This window comes from Myxocyprinus asiaticus, chromosome 45 (assembly GCF_019703515.2).
Source record: "Myxocyprinus asiaticus isolate MX2 ecotype Aquarium Trade chromosome 45, UBuf_Myxa_2, whole genome shotgun sequence".
In the NCBI taxonomy this organism is placed as follows: Eukaryota; Metazoa; Chordata; class Actinopteri; order Cypriniformes; family Catostomidae; genus Myxocyprinus; species Myxocyprinus asiaticus.
The window spans coordinates 21,457,217-21,479,629 of NC_059388.1; positions in this window are offsets into that span (position 1 = coordinate 21,457,217).

Genomic DNA, 22,413 nt, shown 5'->3' on the forward strand with positions numbered 1-22,413 from the left:
AGAGCCAAATTTTAACCTGGATGAAAATATGCCCTTGAGAGTTTGGCAGGATTATTGACGCTGGAAAAGTATGAGCCAAATCTGCAATAAAAAAAAAAATAAAAAAAATCATGATGTTTGTCAATTTTAATAATGGAAGTTAGTATAAAATGTCGCCAAATTCTTGATATGGAGTTCTTTGATGAGGGACATAACAGAATATCCGGATGAATCAAATGAATCAAACACATATTTTTGGTTACAAAATAATATTTTCTTCAGATCTTTGATATGCTTTTCCCTATTTTGATTGACTTTCTTCATTGACTTTATTAAAATAATCATTGTTATTTTCAAACCCACGCTAGATGGCAGGCAAATACCAAGTTTTAGCAAGTGAACTGATCAGATGGAAAGTCTTTTTGTTCAACTTTGTACACTTTACAAACAAATCATATAGTGCATGATAAAATCATATGCTAATTCAGTGTTTTATTTATTTAATACTACTAATATATTACTATTTATTTTTTCTTTCATATTGTTGCCAGATGGACCCTATATCTCAGATGCTCAAGGGTGCTGGTCTAAACATTGACAAACAGCACAAAATAAGTTACTTCCACTAATCTGTTATGTCTGGTCTATTTTCTCTGCTTTTTGTCTTGTATCTAGTAACACTTTAGTGTCCATGGCAACAGGGCTTACGGGCAATCTTTTTTAGTCCTTGTTCCCTAATGGCAAAAACACATCCCACTTATTTAGACTGACAAGAGTTTGTACCCTGTCTGAGTCAAGTTGTCTATCTTTGTACAGGAAAAAGTGTGCCAACAAAAAGCTACACAAATCTGGAGAATACTAATATAGGACCCACACAAATGTCAAAGTATCTAAGTAATATTCAAAGTTACTTTGAATAAAAAAGTATTCAAAGTAACTTTTCATAAATCCCCCGCAAAATGGTTAATCTGTTTTGTGCTTCAAAACCAATAGAGGCAGATACTAACAAATAAAACTGAAAATCCTCAATGGCCAAACAGAGACATTTAAAATCCAGAACCCTCATTACAGCAGATACTTGACTCTGGACCTGAGACATGCAGGTGTTTTTATTTAATCATTTTCAGTCCTGGTGTCACAGTCATAGAGATGACCTTTGTTTGTTACATTCATTGAGTATAAGGACACAGCATATTAATTAACAGCAATGAGACCAGCAATCTTTTTCTCACCTGGGTAACTGCATGGTAACATTCACCTCTATCAAGAATGTCATGTTCACTAAAAATAGAATTTCCATTTATGCATTTAACAATAATAATAATAATAATAATAATATTTTTTATTTATGTAGCACCTTTCTGAACCTAAGGACGCTTCGCAAAATATAGGCAAAAACAGAGATCAGCATAACTTGTTGCATTTTGCAGACACTTTTATCCAAAGCGACATACAGTGCACTTATTACATGGACAATCCCCCTGGAGCAACCTGGAGTTAAGTGCCTTGCTCAAGGACACAGTGGTGGTGGCTGTGGGAATCGAACCGTCAACCCCCTGCTTACCAGTTCGGTGCTTTAGCCCAGTGATTCTCAAAATGATTAACTCCAAGGCCCCCCCATTGTTGGAGAAAATATCCCATGTAGGCTATTAGATATTTATATTATAAGATATTTCCTTAAAACTTGTGATTCCAGGGGCCTGGGTAGCTCAGCGAGTAAAGACGCTGACTACCACACCTGGAGTCACAAGTTTGAATCCAGGGCATGCTGAGTGACTCCAGTCAGGCTTCCTAAGCAACCAATTGGCCTGGTTGCTAGGGTGGGTAGAGTCACGTTGGGTTAACCTCCTCGTGGCCGCTATAATGTGGTTCTTGCTCTCGGTGGGGTACGTGGTGAGTTGTGCGTGGATGTCGCGGAGAATAGCGTGAGGCTCCACGTGCGCTACGTCTCCACGGTAACGTGCTCAACAACCCACGTGATAAAATGCACAGATTGACATCTCAGACATGGAGGCAACTGAGGTTTGTCCTCCGCCATCCGGATTGAGGCGAGTCACTACACCACCACGAGGACTTAGAGTGCATTGGGAACTGGGCATTCCAAATTGGGGAGAAAAGGGGAGAAAACAAAACAAAACTTGTGATTCCAGAAATGTCTAGAACTGTATATTCTTCATAAAAGCAAGCTGTTGAAGGGAGTTATTACATATTTTTTAGCATTTTCAATAAGTTGAACTATAATAATCATATAAAAATGATAATAATCCATTATATTATAAATAAATTTAAAAGAGACCTTGAGGCCCCCATGGAGTGTGCCGAGGCCCCCTAATGGGTCCCCACCCCCTGGTTGAGAACAACTGCTTTAGCCCAGTACACCACCACCACACACACACACACAAAAAAAACAAACATAATACAGTAGATACACATAACATATAGGCAGTGAGAAAAACACACTCTTTGTGTTAAATATATGTGGCAGTCAAGTATTGAAGGCAACACTTGGGGAAAAAGAAGATATCAAGCCACATATACTGTAACATCTACATTGTAGAGATCTGTCATAACGAATGTGAATAGACCAAGTGAATGGTTGAATTCCTCCATATTTCTTAGTGGGAGGTGCATTAAAACCCCATTTGAAAGGGACTGGAAAGTCTACAAATAGCCTTTGTAGTATGGACAGCATGTGACTTTCAGCAATTATATCTGGTTGCTGGGAGCCAATACTGAGGAGCCCATGCCTCAGCAGGGGAATAGTGTTAGGCGAGGCACTTAGTGACACCTAGTAAAAAATGGCCATAAAGCAGCTCTTAGCAAGCTGGATAAGTTGGATCTTGGGCTCTATAAGAAACACACAATCAAATTGCTCAGAGTCAAGCTTATTTGTTTCCCGAGGTTTCATGTTCCATTTCATTATTTATTCATGCTTCTTTTGTTTTTCCACTTTAGGTACTCTGTGAGAAGAACTCACAGTTTATACCATGATCAATGGAAATGTAAATTCTTCACGCTGCAATATATGCAATGCAATCATTTTGTTTACAATCAGCTATTATATGATTAGGAAAAGTTATTAATTCTAAAACTTGATATTATGTTAAGGACATTTCATGAGCCATTAAAATGGCCTTTAGGGTTAAATAAAAAATCTGAAGTGGGACATGATGTTTATTTATTTCAGATTAAACTAGTGAAAGTGCTGCCAATTAAACATATTAGAGAACTTTAAAAAAAAAAAAAATGCTCTTGAATCTTCTTAATAAGAAAAGGTCCAGACCCTCTGGAAGGTCTTAATTAAATTTTGAAAATTGTATTTTTGGTAGAGCTAAAATATGCATTGTGCATCCTTGCTCTAACAGGTCAACCGTGACCAAAATCACAGTTGAAGGACAATGGGGGAAAAACAACTAAGGATGTTTAGTTAATGAAATTTAAAAGCTATTTCCTAATGCTACATGGTTGTATTTGGTACCCTCATTTATACTGATCATAGTCAATAGAGGAAGAATGACAAGGTGTGTGCAAACTTTTATGCAAACATATAAATAACTTTAGGTTATAATTATGATTTAAAAGAGCCTTTGGAACAAAACAGAGAAAAATAAATCTAGCACAGCCACAATCTCATAACATTGCAATATTCAATGTGTAATCTTTGGGGTAGAGGAGAAACATTTTAACAAAATCATTAAAAAAAAAAAAAAAACTGAGCATATCAATTTTGTGTGGTTTTGTTGTGCATACTGCCAACTGCCAATTGACTGATTAGATTGCCAAAAAAAAACAAAACAACAAAAAACAAAAAAAAAACAAAACAAAAAACAACAACAACAACAAACTAAGAGCTTAGTGAGACTTTTCAAAACAAAGACTAAAAATGTGTAAGTAAATGTGTTTCTATAAAAAATAGAATGAGACTATTTAGACTCTTTTTAATCAAAAGGAGGTATTTGTAGAGCTAAATCCTCTACATCAATCTTTTTGAATATTCTTTGTAAGCCTATTTGAATTGCTTTTCTCAAAACTTAAATGGCATAACAAACCTTTTGTAATGATTTCTCCCTTGAAATAAGTGAAGTCGGCATTACAATAAGCAGGGATTAAAACAGACTGTCTACTGTCCCCTCTGCAACTACTCTGTATAATTACGTCATTTCTGATGATGTGAAAGAATAAATAATAAAACTGTCTGCAGACTTCTGGCACTCCATCAATCTTAGATGCAGAGGGGGCTGGTGAACTATAGATGGTTGACTCTTTATTCAATATTCAGTTTAATACATTTATATGTGTTTGTCTTGAGTTCAACAGTAATTAGGTAACTCCAGTCTAAGGAGTACCTCAATAAATCAAACACATGAAATATATTTAGAAATATTTTTAACAGAATATGCTGACAAGACACCTCACTTATCTGCCTAATTACAACACAGAGGACACTATTAACATAGTAAAGTTATCAGATGCCTTAATTAATCCAAGTCCCTATCATGTAAATGAAAGGAATTTGATATCATGCATTTTTTTTCAGTCCACACGCCATCTGGATGGGCCAAACCAACTCAGTCTTCATTTTCATTCCATCTGAGTTATGCAAACTAACAAATCTGCATGATAAATGTAATTATGCTTACATAAGGGCTTGCATTAGCCCACCTGTTCCAGTATCATACTCATTTGTTCAGTTGAAGAACAAATTACATTCTGAAATAAGTGGTAAATCATACTAAGTGACAGAGTCCAAACAGCTGAGCAAATTTCTGTTTCAAAGGTGGGTATGTGCTCAGGTTTGTAACACAGTTGCCATGGACAGCTTGACTTTGTCATGTCATTGATTGCAGAGTCCAATCAGTGGGTTGGTTTAAAGGAATTTCTTGGGTTCAATACAAGTCAAGCTCAATTGACAGCATTTGTGGCATACTGTAATGTTGATTACCACAAAAAATATCTTTGACTAGCCCCTCCCTTTCTTAAAAAAAAAAAAAGAAGCAAAAATCGAGATTACAGTGAGGCACTTACAATGGAAGTGAATGGGGCCAATTTTTGGAGGGTTTAAAGGCAAAAATGTGAAGCTTATAATTTTATAAAAGCACTTACACTAATTCTTCTGGTAAAACTTGTCATTATTTGAGCTGTAAAGTTAAGTTACATTTTTTATGGTCGTTTTAGGGTTTAACGCCGTTACGTCGTCATGGCAACAATGTTGTAAAATTGGATATAGCTTTACACATAAACGTTAGTATTTTTTCACACTAAAATTATGTTAACACATATATTGTTTACGTCTTGTGACTATATAGATTGGCCTCATTTACTTCCGTTATAAGTGCATCACTGTAAGCCTGATCTTTGCTGTTTGAAAAAAAAAAAAAAAAAAGAGGGTAGAAGAGTTTAAATTAATTTTGTCATTTGAGCTAAAGTTTATTGAACTGGGAATATTAATTTAAATTCATGTTCCATTTGATGTTTACAGTTTTCTGGTTAAAGGCATACAGTATGGCCAGAGCCGTAGCTAGTAGGGTGAAAGTTGGTAATGATTCTAGGGGCCCAAAGGTCCAGGGGGGCCCACAACAAATTCAAAACTGTATTATTTTAATAGGTAAGGGGTCTCGAGCAATATATATTCACAGAGCCCAGAATTCCTTGTTACAGCCCTGAGTATGGCATAGGCGCCTGCAGGATTTCATCTGAGGGTATGCACAGAAATCTACAGCACTAGCTTAAGTTTCTCAAAGTTACCACTCAAAAAGGCAGCATTTTGTTTCAGTTGACTGCAGGTAAATATCCACTATATCCAGCAGTTTTTGTTCTGTATTCTTAAATATACCGATAATGTTTTACTGTGTGAGAAACTGCTCCATATGATTCAGTGAGAGAGCGGTTCGAACAAATTTTACTGAATCACAAATCAATTCAGGCTGATTACAAGCCCGTTTGGCCAATTCACTGAAAAGAACCGACTCAAAAGAATGATTCATTTTCGAATCGTGTATTGCTAGTTCTTTTAAACAGTCAACAAAATATGGGACACACTTCATGATTGCTGAAATATTCTCAGAGATCATTTTTCTCAGGTCAGTCAGAGCGCTCATTGTACGCACGGTGCATACGGCCGTACAGCTGCAGATGCCACTGCAGTTTGGAACATCATTTTACCTTACAATTGGGACTACACTAAAAAAAAAAAAAATAGCTCTTTGGCTGACCTTGATTCAATCCTGGACAGTGCACCATGTGTTTGAAATGAGTTGTCTAAACTTAAAATTACTATGTAATCTCAACAGAAACACTTTGTGTAGAAAGAACCTAGTATAATTGAGTAAACCCAACAAAATTAGCTGTCAATTTAACTCAAATAAATCTCTTTTATTTCTTCATGTACTAACTAGTGAAAGTGAATGTTGGCATGCTAAATACATGCTGGCTGGAAACACTGCAGAGTGTAGTTTAATAACTATGCTATTGTTTGTACAGCTTTACTCAGTGAAGCAAATTATCTATTTAATGTGCAACATCTACCTGTCCTCATCATTAGTTCAAGCTCCATTCTTCAACATAACGGTAACCCCCAAGACTTCAAAATAACTCTTCTAAATCTCATTCATAAAAAACATTAAACACTAACAAGTATTTATATTCCTCTTGCACAGAAACACATAAAATAACACTTCATTTTAAAATGTACTCTCCCTATTGAGTCCCATGCAAAGCATGCTGGAAAACGGAAATCCCCTGCCCAATTTCATCAAAACTACATTAACACCACAAAAAAGTATTCATGTAGTCCTAACTTAAAAGTATTAAGTAAACTTTTATTTTACTAATTTAAATGGATAGAACACAATGAAATCAAGTTGAAAAAAAAGTTCTAGAATTAAGTTGCTTTAGTTCATTTAAATAAGTCAACTGAAAAAGCAGCAAAAATCTTTTTTTTTTTGAGAGTGCCAACAAGCAATAATATTATAATTTATAATAATAATTAGTTTTTATATTAACACATTTTTCAAAACTAAGCTGTATCGATGTCTCATCAAGTTTATGCAATATTAAGCAATTTAAATTGCTTCAAAATTAACAACTACAACAACTGCACCTGGTGTAGTACATTTGTCATCAACCATTCACAAGCATCCAAATCAAATGCCTCTTCAAATCTTAATTAGCTGAGGTACTTTTTTGATGATTGTTACTGAAATTTGTCATTTTGAACAGGAGGATTCATTACTGTAACCCTAAAAAAGATTGGCTTTTAATTCCAGAATACGCCTGGGAGCAGGCGATATGGGGAGACTGTTTAATGAGAAATAGACTTATAGTTATTTTAAGCAGCTGTGTAATCCTCTTAAGTCATCCCACATCCTCCCCAAGAACACAATATGATCTAAAACAAAAAAGACATCGACAAACACATCTGACATAGGCTCCTGTGTCAACATTTACTTTGGTTAACGACTTCAGCCAATTATGTAATAGTGCAGGTCACTGTTTGGAGCCTTTAAAAGGAGATCAGTGCTGGTGGGGGGTACGGAAAGGAGCTCATTGCTACAATCTGTTAGACTTAGAATATTAGAATATATATTAGAATATAAAAATATTAGAATAATTTTTAACCAAGATCATTATATCCTGCTCAATTACTCATTTGAGGTTGCATCAACATATCAACAACCTTAAAGGTTAACGGTTACATAACTTCAGTTCTGACTCACCTGTAAATGCCATTAACAAATCCAGCACCCTGCCCCTGCACTTCTGGTGAGATATTTTTTATAAACAACAGCATGATTATGAGCCAGAAACACTGAACAAATTGAACAGTTTGCATTTCTACAATATAACTGACTTGGACACATTGCCACATTTAAAAATCCAATAAATCATCAATGAAACTGAAATTTCATGTAAAAAACAAAGCAAACCTAAGGGTAATGCCAATGAATAAGTATATGGATGAGATAAACAAAAAGTATGTTGACACTCCCTTCTAACTAACAGTTTTTTGGCTATGCCAGTAACTCCTATTAAGACAAATCTTAATGCTACAGCATACAAAGACATCCTAGAGAATAATGTGCTTCCAACTTTGTGGCAACAGTTTGGGGAGGTTCTTCTGCTCCAGAATGACAATGCCCCTATGCACAAAGCAAGGTCCATTAAGAAGGGGTTTTCTGTGTGTGGTGTGGAAGAAATCCCATGTTCCATCACTTAGTAGAAAGCCCAGAAGAATGGTAGCTGTTATAGCAACACATGGAGGACCAGCTCCCTACTAATCCCAACTGATTCTAAATTGTTTTAAATAACCAACACACATATGGTGCCTGTTTGAGTGTCCATATTCTTTTGTCCATGTAGTGCATTGTTGTTTTAAGCAGCTTTTGCTAAGTGTATCAGTTGGCAAATGATCATGTAACACAGAACCTGCAATTAATTTTAAAATGGTGTTTAATATTTGCAATTGTTACTAGTATGGACAGTAGCTTTAATTACCTTTTGACTGGCTATTAAGCAAAAAAAAAAAAAAAAAAAAAAAAAAAACACAAAACTGAAATGTCATCCATGCAACTCCTCTTATAAGGGACAATTTGCATGTTCAAGGCAAGTTTGATTATCAAGATATAAAAGGCAATTTTGAAAGCAGTCTGTTTGATTTTCTGCAAAACTGAGCATTTATGTTTTAGAGAAAAATAACAAATATGTAGCAAACAATCTTGGGGAGAAGCAGGGAAGATATTTAATAATCAGTACGCCTAAAAGCAATCAATGTTTAAGGGTTGGGCCAATGCAAATATATCGTTTGGTGGGACTTGACTGAGACTGAATATTCTGCTTATTATCTATGTTTTTGCTCCATGGAAAAAAGTAACTATACAGGTTTGGAACAACATGCGGATGAGTAAATAATAACTACATTTTTATTTTGGGGTGAACTAACTCTTTAATGTTTTGCCTTATTAACTTCAATAATTGTTAATAATATTGATCTCTGTCCATACTGTATGTTGACCTCAAACAGCTGATAGTACACAAAAGATGAGATGTACTTGCAAGCGTAAGTACTTGTTACAGTATCTCAAAGTCAGCTACACCACAAGACAACACTGTTGTCTCACAGGAAAAGGTCACTCATGTGCACGCTCTTCAGCAGTTATGCTAATATTGTGCCAAATGCTTTGAGGTCTTACCCAACCAGAACTTCATAAAGGTCAGACTATGTCTAGACACCCCCAGCATTTCTTCTTAACCAAATGCCAGCAAAACAAATACATTTTGGATAATATGTTGGATCATGACAAAACCAGCAAATCCACAGTAAATGAAAAAAAAAAAAAAAAAAAAAAAAAAAAAAGGGAAGATGAAAATTGAATTACTTGTTGATCATATAGGATAACTTCACAGTAGAGAAAGCCATTTGGAGCTCAGAGCCAAATCATAAACCCAAACTGTAAAATGATACAATCTTTTTCTTTTCCCACTTTTTCTTCATCTCATTTTTTTGGTGACATGCATTATGATTTCTTTAGTATTTGTATTAGAGCTGTCAAAATTAACGCATTAACACATGCGATTAATTAAAAAAGTTTAACGTGTTAATTTTTCTGGGTAAAGGAGCTCTTAACGCTATTTTTTGGACAAAACAAGACCATATGGACTTGTGATAGAAAGCAAGAACTTGGCAGCCTCTGTGAGGCGCAATTTAATTTCCACAGAACCATGGCAAGTTTTAACTATCATGAAAATGAAGAATGAGAAGTTGTCTACAAGCGCTTTTCATGTGGAGTTCAAAGCGGTGCTTGATGCTGGCATTGACACCATGACGCAAATCATGAACACAGCTTCACGATTGCTGTAGTAAAACAAAGAGCCACAGCTTGCCGGCTGATTAATATTGTGGAGGATGAGAGTTTAACAGATTTAATGCTCATTGCAATGAATATGCAACCTATGGGGAGACTAGTTCTTTAAATTAGTCAAACTCCCAGTTAGACTTTGGGAAACGTTTCATTTGACATGAATTGGTGTTTTTTTAGTGCATTTCTATCTTTATATCGTGAAAGGCTTTGTTTGGAAAATATTAATAAAGTATTATAATGTAACATTTTGTTTTGTTTTCTTTCCTAAAAAAGAAAATAAATGCATTTTGACAAGAAATGAAGTATATATAGTCAAATTTCAGCACTTTCAAAATATGCAATTAATCACAATTAACTATGAAAAATGTTGCAATTAATCACGATTAAACATTTTAATTGTCAGACAGCACTAATTTATATTTATTTAAGTTATCATTAAAATATTATTCAGTACCACTGAAACTTTGAGAGCAATTTGACAATGAAAAAAATGAATGTGAAGCTTAAAAACCTGAGGTTAGACAGCTGAATCTGTGCTACATAATCTTATTGCAAATGTTCAAGGTTTAGAGCAATTACATCTGCATACGCACACAAAGCACTGCACTTTAGTGAAGAGGAGTGACACCCATAATTGTAAAGCTTTTTTGTTCCTTGTTACAGAAAATGCCCAAGACTTCAACCCTTAGTCAGCCTTGCATTACAATCATTAAGTCTGATTCATAAATCTATTTGTTACTGTTTGAAATAAATGCAATTGACCAAAAAAGAATGACAGACATCATGGAAAATGGAACTTTTATAAGAAGTTAAACATACTCTGTGTCTTGGTGTGTTTCTCAGTAAGTATATTTGAATGTGAATGAATGCAGATCAAGTGATGTTTTACAGTTATTTCAAAGGCTTTCAAAATTATCTAAATTGTATTTCTTTTTACTAAATTATCCATAGATTATCACTCTTCTCCTCATAACATCAAAGACTTTCATGTGATTATGGAGGAAAGTAGTCTATTCAGGAGTTCTTTGTATGCAAAGCATTTTCTGTTGAAAACATTGCAGTTGTAAAAGTCAAGCTGAACTTTAATGTCACAAGTGACAGAACACTTTGTCATTGCCCACTAAAGTCAATGTTTGTTTTAATCATCTACTTAAAGGAAAGGTTCACACAAAATTAAGGTCCTGTCATCATTTAGTCACCCTCATGTCTTTCGAAATCTGAATGACTTTCTTCCTTGGAACACAAAAGGAGATATTTAATGTCAAGTTGTTCTTTTCTGTATAATCAAAGTAAATGGTGACCACAAGTGACAAGCAACATTTCAGTGAATAATATCAATTTCAGTCTGTTCCTTTCACAAAGCTATCATTATGGTTTCAGAAGACTTGAAATATAGTGCACAAGTAATATGGGATATTTTAATATGCTTTATGGTGCTTTTTGGTGTTTGACAGCCCCTGGTCCCCATCCACTTTCATTACATGATAGAGAGCAGCATGAACATTCTTTAAAACATATCGTTTTGTGTTCCACAGAAGATTGAAAGCTATACAGGTTTGGAACAACATGAGGGAAAGTCAGTTATTGCAGAAATAGTCAGTTGGTAATAACCAGCCTTAACATTTAGGTTTTACAACTCTACATTTAATTAATAATCATGTTGCTTTGTTGCATAGGCCCAAAATAACAAATATGGACATATGGTTGAGTGGAACACCTTTCTGCATCCTCTGTTTCATAGAAGAGAACAAACATCGGCCTTTTGGAATAAACAGGACATTTCAAGGCCATTAGTAAGACTTAATCAGCTCCACAGTGTGCACGCTTTCCTCCCTGTTTACAAGGAGAAAGAGAGCACTTAATAACTGTGCCACTTTGAAACCTTTTCAATATCCTTTCTGGCCCTTTTGTCCTTCATTACTCTCAGAAAGACACAGACTACTGGGCAGATAGATAAGTGCACACAATTACACACACATACTGTTTTTCTGTTCTTTCTAGGAATGATCTCTTTTTCCTTTTCAGTAGTTCATATGTTAATGTAATCTTGTGTTGAAGCAGTAAACGTATTTGACTTGCTGTCTTTATATTGGAGGGCTCGGAGCTCGAGACTTGACTCGAGTCCTGATTACCCCCAAAAAGGTGTTAAGATGAAAGAACAGTACCGTGACTATGGCAGGAATTATTTAGGATAGCAAGCCAGCAACAATTCTGTTTGGTAAATTGGCTTGGCGGATGCTTCTGAATTGTTCTTTCCCCCCCAAATCTGTATAGAGGGAGTGCTTTAAGCATTTGTTTTGAAGGTACATTCTTGTACGATGGCTGATCGAGAGGGCTATGCTGCGATTCGAACGAGAGACCACCACTCGTCGTAGAAGTGGGTGGGCTCACGGGATGCGAACGGGGAAGGTGAAAATGAGAGTTGGCTCACGCTGCGTTTGAAAGGGAGGGCTCACACTGCGATTAGAATGGGAGACTGATATATAAAAAGAGAGCGCTCACGGCATTCGAACGGGTAAGCCCAGCAAGCAATCAAACTGGGAGAATGAAAACAAGAGTTGGCTTGCACAGTGTTCGAAAGGGAGGGCTCACACTGCGATTCAAAAGAGAGACTGTTCTATTGGGAGAGAGAGCTCATGGCATTCGAACGGGTAGGCCCAGCAAGCAATCGAACAGGGAAAATGAGCACAAGAGTTGGTCAAGTTGCGTTCAAAAGGGAGGGCTCACACTGCGATTCGAACAGGAGACTGCTCTATAAAGAGAGAGAGCTCATGGCATTCGAACAGGTAAGCCCAGCAAGCAATCGAACAGGGAAAATGAGCACAAGAGTTGGTCACGTTGCGTTCAAAATGGAGGGCTCACACTGCGATTAGAACGGGAGAATGCTCTATATAGAGAGAGAGCTCACGGCATTTGAACGGGTAAGCCCAGCAAGCAATCGAATGGGGAAGGTGAAAATGAGAGTTGGCTCACGCTGCGTTCAAAAGGGAGGGTTCACACTGCGATTAGAATGGGAGACTGCTTCAGAAAGAGAGAGAGCTCATGGCATTCGAACGGGTAAGCCCAGCAAGCAATCAAACTGGGAAAATAAGAGCTAGAGTTGGCTCGTATTGTGTTCGAAAAGAGAGGACTCACACTGCGATTCGAATAGAGAGAGTGCTCGTGGCATTCAAACAGATAAGCCCAACAAGCAATCGAATGGGGAGAATGAGAACGAGAGGAACGGGGCTTGTTTGCATAGGTAGCCTCACTCAATAGACTACCCATAGATAGGGAAATATGGTGCTTTGAGAAGAGGAGGTGGTGACAGCCATCTCCTGTAATGCTAGCTGCAGCTGTTGAGAAGCGAAGACAAAAAGACTTCGGCAGAAGCATGGTAAAACGCTGCTGCGTCTGTAGAGTAAAGTGGGCCTCCTGCGGGAGCAGAGTTAAGGCAGTGCTGTGGCAGTGGAGTAGAGGAGATGGAATAGTAAAAAAAAAAAGTGGGGGGGGGGGGGGGGTTGCTCCTGCGGGAGTGGAGTTTAAACCACTGCTGAGCATAGTGAAGGAGCTTCTGTGGGAGTGCTGCTGTGTTTCCATTTCTGTAGATGCACTTCTGTGAAAGTGTGGAACTTAGACATAGAAAGCACCTGTGGAGAAAATAACAACCGTGTACACACATTTGGTATGGGTGGGGCACTGTTGCTGTAGTATCGAGTAGGGCACAAAAGACTTCATTAGATTTATTAACACCTGTAGGGGAGCAAATGGTTAGTTAGGAATACGTAAATGTATTACCTTTATATACGTCTGTAAGGGAAGCAAAATGTTAGTTATGGAAAACATGTCAATTACGTTCATGTGCAGCTTTGAGGAAAGCAAAAATTTAGTTAAGAATACAACTTTATTACATTTGTCATGGCGGGGCACTGTTGCTGCGGTATCAAGTAGGTCACAAAAGACTTCATTAGATTCATCAACACCTGTAAGGGAAGCAAAGGTTAGTTTGTACTTACCTGTAGGGGGAGCAAATGGTTAGTTAGGAATATGTTAATTTATTAACTTTATATACGTCTGTAAGGGAAGCAGAAGGCTAGTTATGGATAATGTGTCAATTATGTTTATATGCAGATTTGAGGGAAGTGAAAGGTTAGTTTAGAATACAACTTTATTATGTTTGACATGGCAGGGCACTGCTGCGGCAGTATCAAAATGCAAAAGGGGTGATGCTGTGGCATAATCGAGAGTATGCGGTCAATGCTACGGCAGTATCGAGCCTGGGCAGGTGCTGCAGCACATTATCTGGTGAGGAGCTGTGGCTGCAGTATCAAATAGGGCACACATGGTTTATCACATTTAGGCACACCTTATTGTGTGTCGGCTCATTTCGACCATGAACATAGGAAATGCCAAGGCCAAGGTTAACGGGAAAAGCTAAAAGGCTCTTAAGATTACTGCACCACCACTGCACTCGAACAGGAGAGCTCATACGACGTTTCGGATGGGAGAGCCCACGGAATGAATGACATGAAATCTCACACTGCATTCGAACGGGAGAGCCCACACGGCAATTCGATGGGAAAGCCTGCATAGCATTCGAACGGGAGGGCCCAAACTGCATTCAAATGGCGGGTGGCGCAGTGTAAAGAACCTTGCTGAATTGCGGTTTGTGATGGGTATATATTTATGAGCTGTGCCCCTTGAGTTTTAATAAGAGGAAACATAAGAGGAAACAGGAAACATGATTGCGGTGTTGTGGGAGATTTAGTGGTACAGCCTGAAAGGTTCCGCAATTTTTGCGGTGTTGTGGGAGGGAGTTTGTCGAATGGTGTGGTGGGAGTTTGTGGCATGGTCGAAGGACACCGCAGTTGCGGCGTCTGTACAGCATGTTTGTGCTGCTTTGCGGTGTGGTGGGAAATTGTCGCATGGTCCGAAGGACACCGCAGTTGCGGCACCTGTACAGCAAGTTTGCGCTGCTTTGCGGTGTGGTGGGAATTTGTAGCATGGTCCAAAGGACACCACAGTTGCGGCACCTGTACAGCACGTTGCACTGCTTTGTGGTGTCGTGGGAGTTTGTTGCATGACCCAAAATACGCCACAGTTGTGGCACGTGGACAGCACATTTGTGCTGCTTAGGGATGTTTTGAGCCAAATGCAGAAGCACCGCAGTTGTGCATTCTTTACTAAAATGGTTGCCATCTTTGGCTCCTCGATAGGTAAAGGTGAAGTCTTGGAATATTACCTGTTGGAAGTAATATTGGTGAGACCATGCGGAAGTCGCAATTTCAGGCATTGCTGTAGAAAAGACAAAATTATCATATTTAGGTGAAACTTTAGATAAATGTGCTAGGGAATACAATACGTCTTCATAAACAATGTGAAAAAATAGCATAAAATGATCTGAGAAAAAGAGCTTTGGCTCTGTACTGCATACAGATATGCATGGACTTGCAATCATCATAGGCCATTCGCTCCTTAGGAGTATAACTGTCACCTGTAGTACAATATACATCTTGCATAGGAAATGTATTGCATAGCAATAGGTGTGAATTATCTAGGAATGCATTGAGTTGCAGCTCTGCACTGCATACAGAAATACAGGAGATATGTGCTGGGAAATACAGTACGTCTTAATAAACAATGTAAAAACAGCACAAAATGATCTGAGAAATAAAAGCTTCGGCTCTGTACTGCATGCAGATGTGCAGGAGAAATGGACTTGCAATCATTACTGAAGGATACACTTGTGGTCATTTGCTCCCTAGGAGTATGTTTGCCCCCTGCTGTACAATATATGTCAATAATGCTGAGAGCAACAAGACACGTTGCAGGATGTTTATGAATGAGTTGGTATGCGGTGCATAATCCGCCTCTTGGGGAGCCGAATTCGGCTAGTGTCTGTTCGGACAGAGGCCGTGTAGAACTGCAGTGTGCTGTGGAATGTTCAGAGCGAGTGCTGCGCGGCAAAATGTCTGCGTTGGTTTGAAAATAATTTGTCATTAGATTATCGGTCAGTTGAAGGGAGTTCTGTGTTGCATGATGCCCCTGTGTTCAGAATGAAACAAATCATGCTCCGAAGGGCACTTTGGAGGGAGAAACAATCGTGATATTCATGTTAGAAGATGAGGAACAATCGCTGAATAGAGCACGCCCACTAAACAAGCTGCGGCGAGGTAATGAGACTGAAGGCATCACCTGTACGGCAGAACCCGATTAAACATGCTGGGGTTGAAATGGTGGATGGATTGAATAGTTAATATTTGTTGCTCTCGCTTTCAAAAAATTTAATTCTAATGGCCTGAAGCTGGAACGGCACCCATTCGTGGAGGCAGCTGGCACTGCTTTCTGGGTGGAAAGTTTAGATAAGAGAACATGAGCAGTCCTAGAGAGCTGTTTCACATTTTTAAGTGCAGGAGCAGCCAGTTTGCGGCGGCAACTTCATGCTATTAACTGCTTCATCAAATGGAGCATAGAAAGACAGACAGGGTAAAAAAAGAAATAATAATAATAATAATAATAATTATTATTTTATATATATATATATATATATATATATATATATATATATATATATATATATATATATACAGTATATATATAATACTTAACGTGGTAGCCATCAATACTGCTAAAAACAAAGAGCCTTCTGTTGAATAATGAGACTGTTTGGATGGAAGAGCTGTTCTGGTGGAGTCGAATGCTTTGCAGGGAAGTTGCATTCTATGATCCGTCTGCCTGGGGCTGTGTCTCGTTTTGAAGGCTGCGTGCTAGGTAGGACGCGTCCTTTGAAGGCTGCACTATACCGAACGTCCTCCTTTAAACAAGCCTCGTTTAAATGAGATGGCCTTCGTAGGACAAACGGAAACGGAACATAACATGGTTACTATGACAGCACACCACTCTTTAACAAGCGCAAGGGCTTTGAGTGAGAAGGGAACAAAGTCCCTCTGGAAAGGAATGCATGAGGTACATTTTAAGAGAGTTATAATGATGTAAAGGAAAAGAAAATAGATTTTACAGGTGTACTTTTAGTCTAATACTTTATTTTAATTATATATCAATATAATTATATATACTCTGCACCCATTTACTGAGGTACTTCAACTTGGGAATTAACATTATTTGCGTTTGAACATTATATTTGTGGGCAAATTGGCGTCATTTTTTTTTTAGACATTTCCATTGAAGCAAAGAATTGTGGGTTGTGAGTGCCCACGAAGGATACACCTCATGCATCCTCCGAATACCCGTGAAAGAAGGTCGCATTCGAAGGCTGCATTTGAAGTGTCCTACTCGCTTTAATAAAGAGACAGCCTCGATGATGTATGCGGCTGACAAATGCGACCTCTGGAGGACTCAGCCTTCCAAACGAGACATAGCCTGGATCTGTTTGTGGGGAAATGGGTGGGGCCAAATGCCGGAAAGATTCTCATGTCAGGAGAGTTGTAACAGGAAGCAGGTAAGCAGCGGCTTATATATTCCTGCTCGTGGGCTGTGATTTTTCAGATTAAAATTAACCTGCTCCTCCCAAACCTCTGTAAATTAATGTAATTTCTTGCCTGGTTTGACCCCTGCAGCATACACATGCAAACTTTTTATTTTACTCTTTCAGGTGTTTTTTTTTTTTTTTTGTTTTGTTTTTTGCACAAAGTTTTTTTTTTTTTTAGGTTTAAAATGTAAAAAGTATGCGTTTTGGCAACTAAGTCCATAAAGCCCCCCTTTCACACTCTTAGTATCACACTTTTCAGGCATCATGCCCTTCTGTTTGAGAGCACAGCTCTAACAAGGAAGGTACCATGCTAAGAATGCATTCACAAAGCCATTCACATCCTACTGGGTGTCCAGCTGCAGCAACAGATAATTTCTGGCAAGTCACCTAAACCTGCTGAGACTTACGCAACATCCTGAGGGCAGAACTGGAAATCCGTGGTTGGTATTCGAAAAGTTTTTGATTTATAGATGTAGCCAATATTGGCACCCTTGCAATAATGCAGTTGGAAAACAGCAGTTGGAAGAAGGTACCCTTCAAATCTGAGAGAATTGGAGCAGCTTGCAAAAGAAGCTTGGCCAAATTGCCAGAAGAGAGGTTATATTTAATATTTAAAGATAATTATCGTTATATTGCCTAAAGCCTGTGATAACAAAAAATAAATCTAAGGTGTCATAATATTGTCCAGGCCATTTTATGATTTCTGTGTGCAAAAAGCTCAGATTTAGTATTTTTTTCAGCTTTTTTGTTTTGGTTCACTGCAAACCAAAGAAATTTAAATGAGAATACCAAGAGATGCTAAATGTCAACAGGTTCTACAATTTGTTTTGCAGTAACACTTTACAATAAGGTTCCATTCGTTAACATTAGTTAATGCATTAGGTATCATGAACTAACATTGAACAATTTATTTTTACAGCATTTATTAATCTTTGTAAATGTTAGTCAATAAAAAATACAATTGTTCATTGTCAGTTTATGTTAGTTAATAATGCATTAACTGATGTTAACATATACAACTTTTGATTTAAAAAATGCATTATATGTTGAAATTAACATTAACCAAGATTGTTGTTCATTGTTAGTTCATGTTAACTAATGTTGTTAAACATCATGGTTACTTTCGTAACCTCCGTTCCCTAATGGAGGGAACGAGACGTTGTGTCGATGTAGTGACACTAGGGGTCACTCTTGGGAGCTCCAAACACCTCTGCTTTTTTGAAAAAAGGCCAGTGAGAATTGGCGAGTGGAATTTGCATGCCACTCCCCCGGACATACAGGTATAAAAGGAGCTGGTATGCAACCACTCATTTAGGTTTTGTGCTGAGGAGCCGAGACAAGATCCCGGCCATTTCAGTGGGTAGTTCAGCGTTGTGGCAAGAGGGACAAAACGTCTCGTTCCCTCCATCAGGGAATGGAGGTTACGAAAGTAACCATGACATTCCCTATCTGTCACTCACTCGACGTTGTGTCGATGTAGTGACACTAGGGTTCCCTATACAAAACGCCACAACTATCTGAACTGTATTATGTGAACTGGTGGTGTGTCACGGGCAGAACGCTGTGTGCCTCGTAGCCAGCGCATCAGGCTGTCACGTAACCTCCCCCAACGCTCTTGTGAGCATCGAACGGTCCTTCAGGAACAAGTCGACTACCCAACGATAGGGACAGGCTAGCCCAGCCGAGGCCTCTTTTCCTCTCTTTTCTCCCCAAAAAGAGTGGAATTTGTTAACTGACTGGGAGCCATAAGTGTTTGCGTCGGGGGGGTGTCCCTCCCAAGGGGAAGACACCGCGGAGACCACACCCTGCCCAAAAAGGAGGGGGGTATTTTGAGTGGAATACGTCACATAGTCTTACTGAGTCTTGTCGGAAGTATGTCATGTGGAGAGGTCCCATGGTAGGTCCTACCCGAAGGGGGAGGAGTTTCTACAGAGCATGGCGACCAGGGACAGATGGGCCTCTGCCCAAGGAAGACGCAGTTTACCGACAGGGAAACGATTTTGCGGAAGATATGACATGGGGTCGCCTTCGGGGAACCAGCACATGTGGAGTACCTACCTCAGTACAGGGTCTCATTAGCGCAAGTACTGGGCTGGCAGCGAGTTTCTCCGCAAAACTCAACTGCTAGTGGGCTAAGGAGGAAAGTCAACTCGACTGGGAGTCAAGAGTGCATGTCTTCACCTCAAGGGAGGGGAAAGGTGCTGTGCGCAAGTGGTACACCCGGCCAGCTGTCCTGGAACTTACCTGCTCATGCCTGCCAATACACGGGACGAGACCGGCTCAACCCGGAGATTGTAGAACCTCGCAAAGGTGTTGGTGTTGCCCAGCCCGCTGCTCTGCAGATGTCTGCCAAAGAGGCGCCACTGGCCAGGGCCCAGGAGGTCGCCACACTCCTGGTAGAGTGGGCTCGTAACCCCACAGGGGGTGGCATGTCCTGAGCCTGATATGCCATCGCGATGGAGTCAATGACCCAGAGGGCAATCCTCTGTTTGGAGACAGCACTTCCTTTCCGCTGTCCACCAAAGCAGACAAAGAGCTGCTTGGAGCTCCTAAAGCTCTGCGTGCGATCCAAATAGATGCGTAAAGCTCGCACCGGACACAGCAACGCCAAGGCTGGGTCTGCCTCCTCCTGGGGCAGTGCTTGCAGGTTCACCACCTGATCCCTAAAAGGGCCCGTGGGAACCTTGGGCACATAGCCCGATCGGGGTCTCAGGATCACGTGAGAGTAACCCGGACCGAACTCCAGGCACGATTCACTGACAGAGAATGCCTGCAGGTCCCCTACCCTTTTGATGGAAGTGAGCACAGTCAGGAGGGCAGTCTTCAAAGAGAGTGCCTTAAGCTCAACTGACTCCAAGGGCTCAAAGGGAGCTCCCTGTAGACCCCGAAGGACTACAGAGAGGTCCCACGAGGGGACGAGGTATGGTCTGGAGGGATTCAACCTCCTAGTGCCTCTCAGGAACATGATGATCAAGGAGTTGCCTACTGGCCCTCCCAGATGTGGTTCTTGGATCTTGCACTCCTTGCAACTCAGCCTTCCAAACGAGACATAGCCTGGATCTGTTTGTGGGGAAATGGGTGGGAGTGCAAGATCCAAGAACCACATCTGGGAGGGCCAGTAGGTTGCTACTAGGACGACCTGCTCCTCGTACTCCCTGACCTTGCACAGGGTCTGTGCAAGTAGGCTCATTGGGGGAAACGCATATTTGCGTAGTCCAGGGGGCCAGCTGTGTGCCAGCGCATCTATAATGAGGTGTGCCTCATTATAGATGTGGAGAGCCATGGTGTGCAGGGCGGAGGTGGCTTGTCCAGTGGCACCGCAGGCCACAGTCGTCAGGGACGACGTAAACCTACAGGCCCTGGATGGGAGCTTCGGGCGCCCGCGCCAGGAGGCGACGCTCTGCAGACACAAGTGCACTGCGAGCGCCTTATCCACCTGGGGATCACCGAATACCCCCTGGCCGCTCCACTATCGAGGGTAGTGAGAGCGGGGGAGCTGAAAGTCCGGGACTGGGCAGAAAAAGGTGCCTCCCATGATCTTGTCAGCTCCTCATGCACTTCTGGAAAGAAAGGGACTGGGGCGGGGAGTGGCTGTGGCCGGTACCCTGAGCCTATGAACCAATCATCGAGCCGCAAGGGTTCAGGGGAGGGTGGAGGGTTCCACTCTAGCCCAATGCCCACAGCCGCCCGGGAAGGCCTGAGACTGGGCGACCGATCCCGAAGGAGGGAGCCCAGCCGAAGCCTCTGCGTCAGACTGGACGAGCCCGCTCTCCGATGCTGCGCTCGATAACTCATCGTCTTCCCGAGCTCCGAACGAGAAGTCGAACTCGTGCTGAGGTGAGCCGGTGGTCTCGTCTGAAAGCCAGACCGGGGCAAGCGAGCATGCTGGGGAATGGGAGGTCCGTGGTGGGATACCCAGTGGAGGTGGTCCCATTTATGTCCCCAAATCTCCCCTAGTGCTAACCGACACGGCCTCAAATACGTAGGTAGAAGGACCGGTGCAGGGAGCCGCTAGGGTGGCTTGCTTTCGTAAGAAAAGCAACATTGCCATGGTCATGTTCTCGCAATGAGGACATGACTCATCCACGAACGATGTCTCTGCGTGGGCAGTGCCCAGACATGTAAGACAGTGATCATGGCCGTCAGAAGCGGAGAGATAACGACCGCAACCTGGAATAACACACAAACGGAAATTGTTTTTTTTAAAAAGACATTCTGTGTATGCCACTCTTTTTGTGAATGAAAATATACTCTTTTAGAAAATACTCTCTTATTTTCACTCTGCTGAAGCACCCAGGGGCGTTCTCTGCACTCCACGGGTGCAGAGGGGGAGAAGCCGCTGAAATGCGCCGTAAATCCACCAGTTTTGAGGTGCATCTTTGGAGGGAAATGAATTCAGTGCACTGAATACAACCGCTCAGCTCCGAAGAGAAAATCTGAATGAGTGGTTGTATACCAGCTCCATTTATACCCGTATGTCTGGGGGAGTGGCATGCAAATTCCAATCGGCAATTCTCATTGGCCTTTTTTAAAAAAAGCAGAGGAGTTTGGGGCTCCCAAGAGTGACCCCCTAGTGTCACTACATCGACACAACGTCGAGTGAGTGACAGATAGGGAACCTCTGTTACTGTTCGGGTCATTTTTCACCCATTTCACTTTTCTTTTTAAAATTAAAAATGGTTTCCTTCATTAGAGCATTACAAGGCTTGGTGACTTTTCCTCCACTTGCCATCTTATCACACACACACACACACACACACACACACACACACACACACACACACACACACACACACACATATAAACTGGACTTGATTTGATGAGTATAAAAAAAAAAAAGTGTGACACTTACTGTTCCGGGTCAAATATCACTCGGTATAGGAAATGAATGGGTGTGACTATAACACGGAGATCAATCATCCACAATGTGGAACACACTAACTCAGAAATGTTGGGGTGAGACTCTAGCACATCCACATGCAGAACACACACACATTTTTTTTTTCACCTGATGGCAGCAAAAGTTCCGAAAGCCTGACACAGTCTGATATTTTCTTAATTTATCAGATTTAAAGAAGTTTATGTTTTTACAGAAGTGAAATTAATATA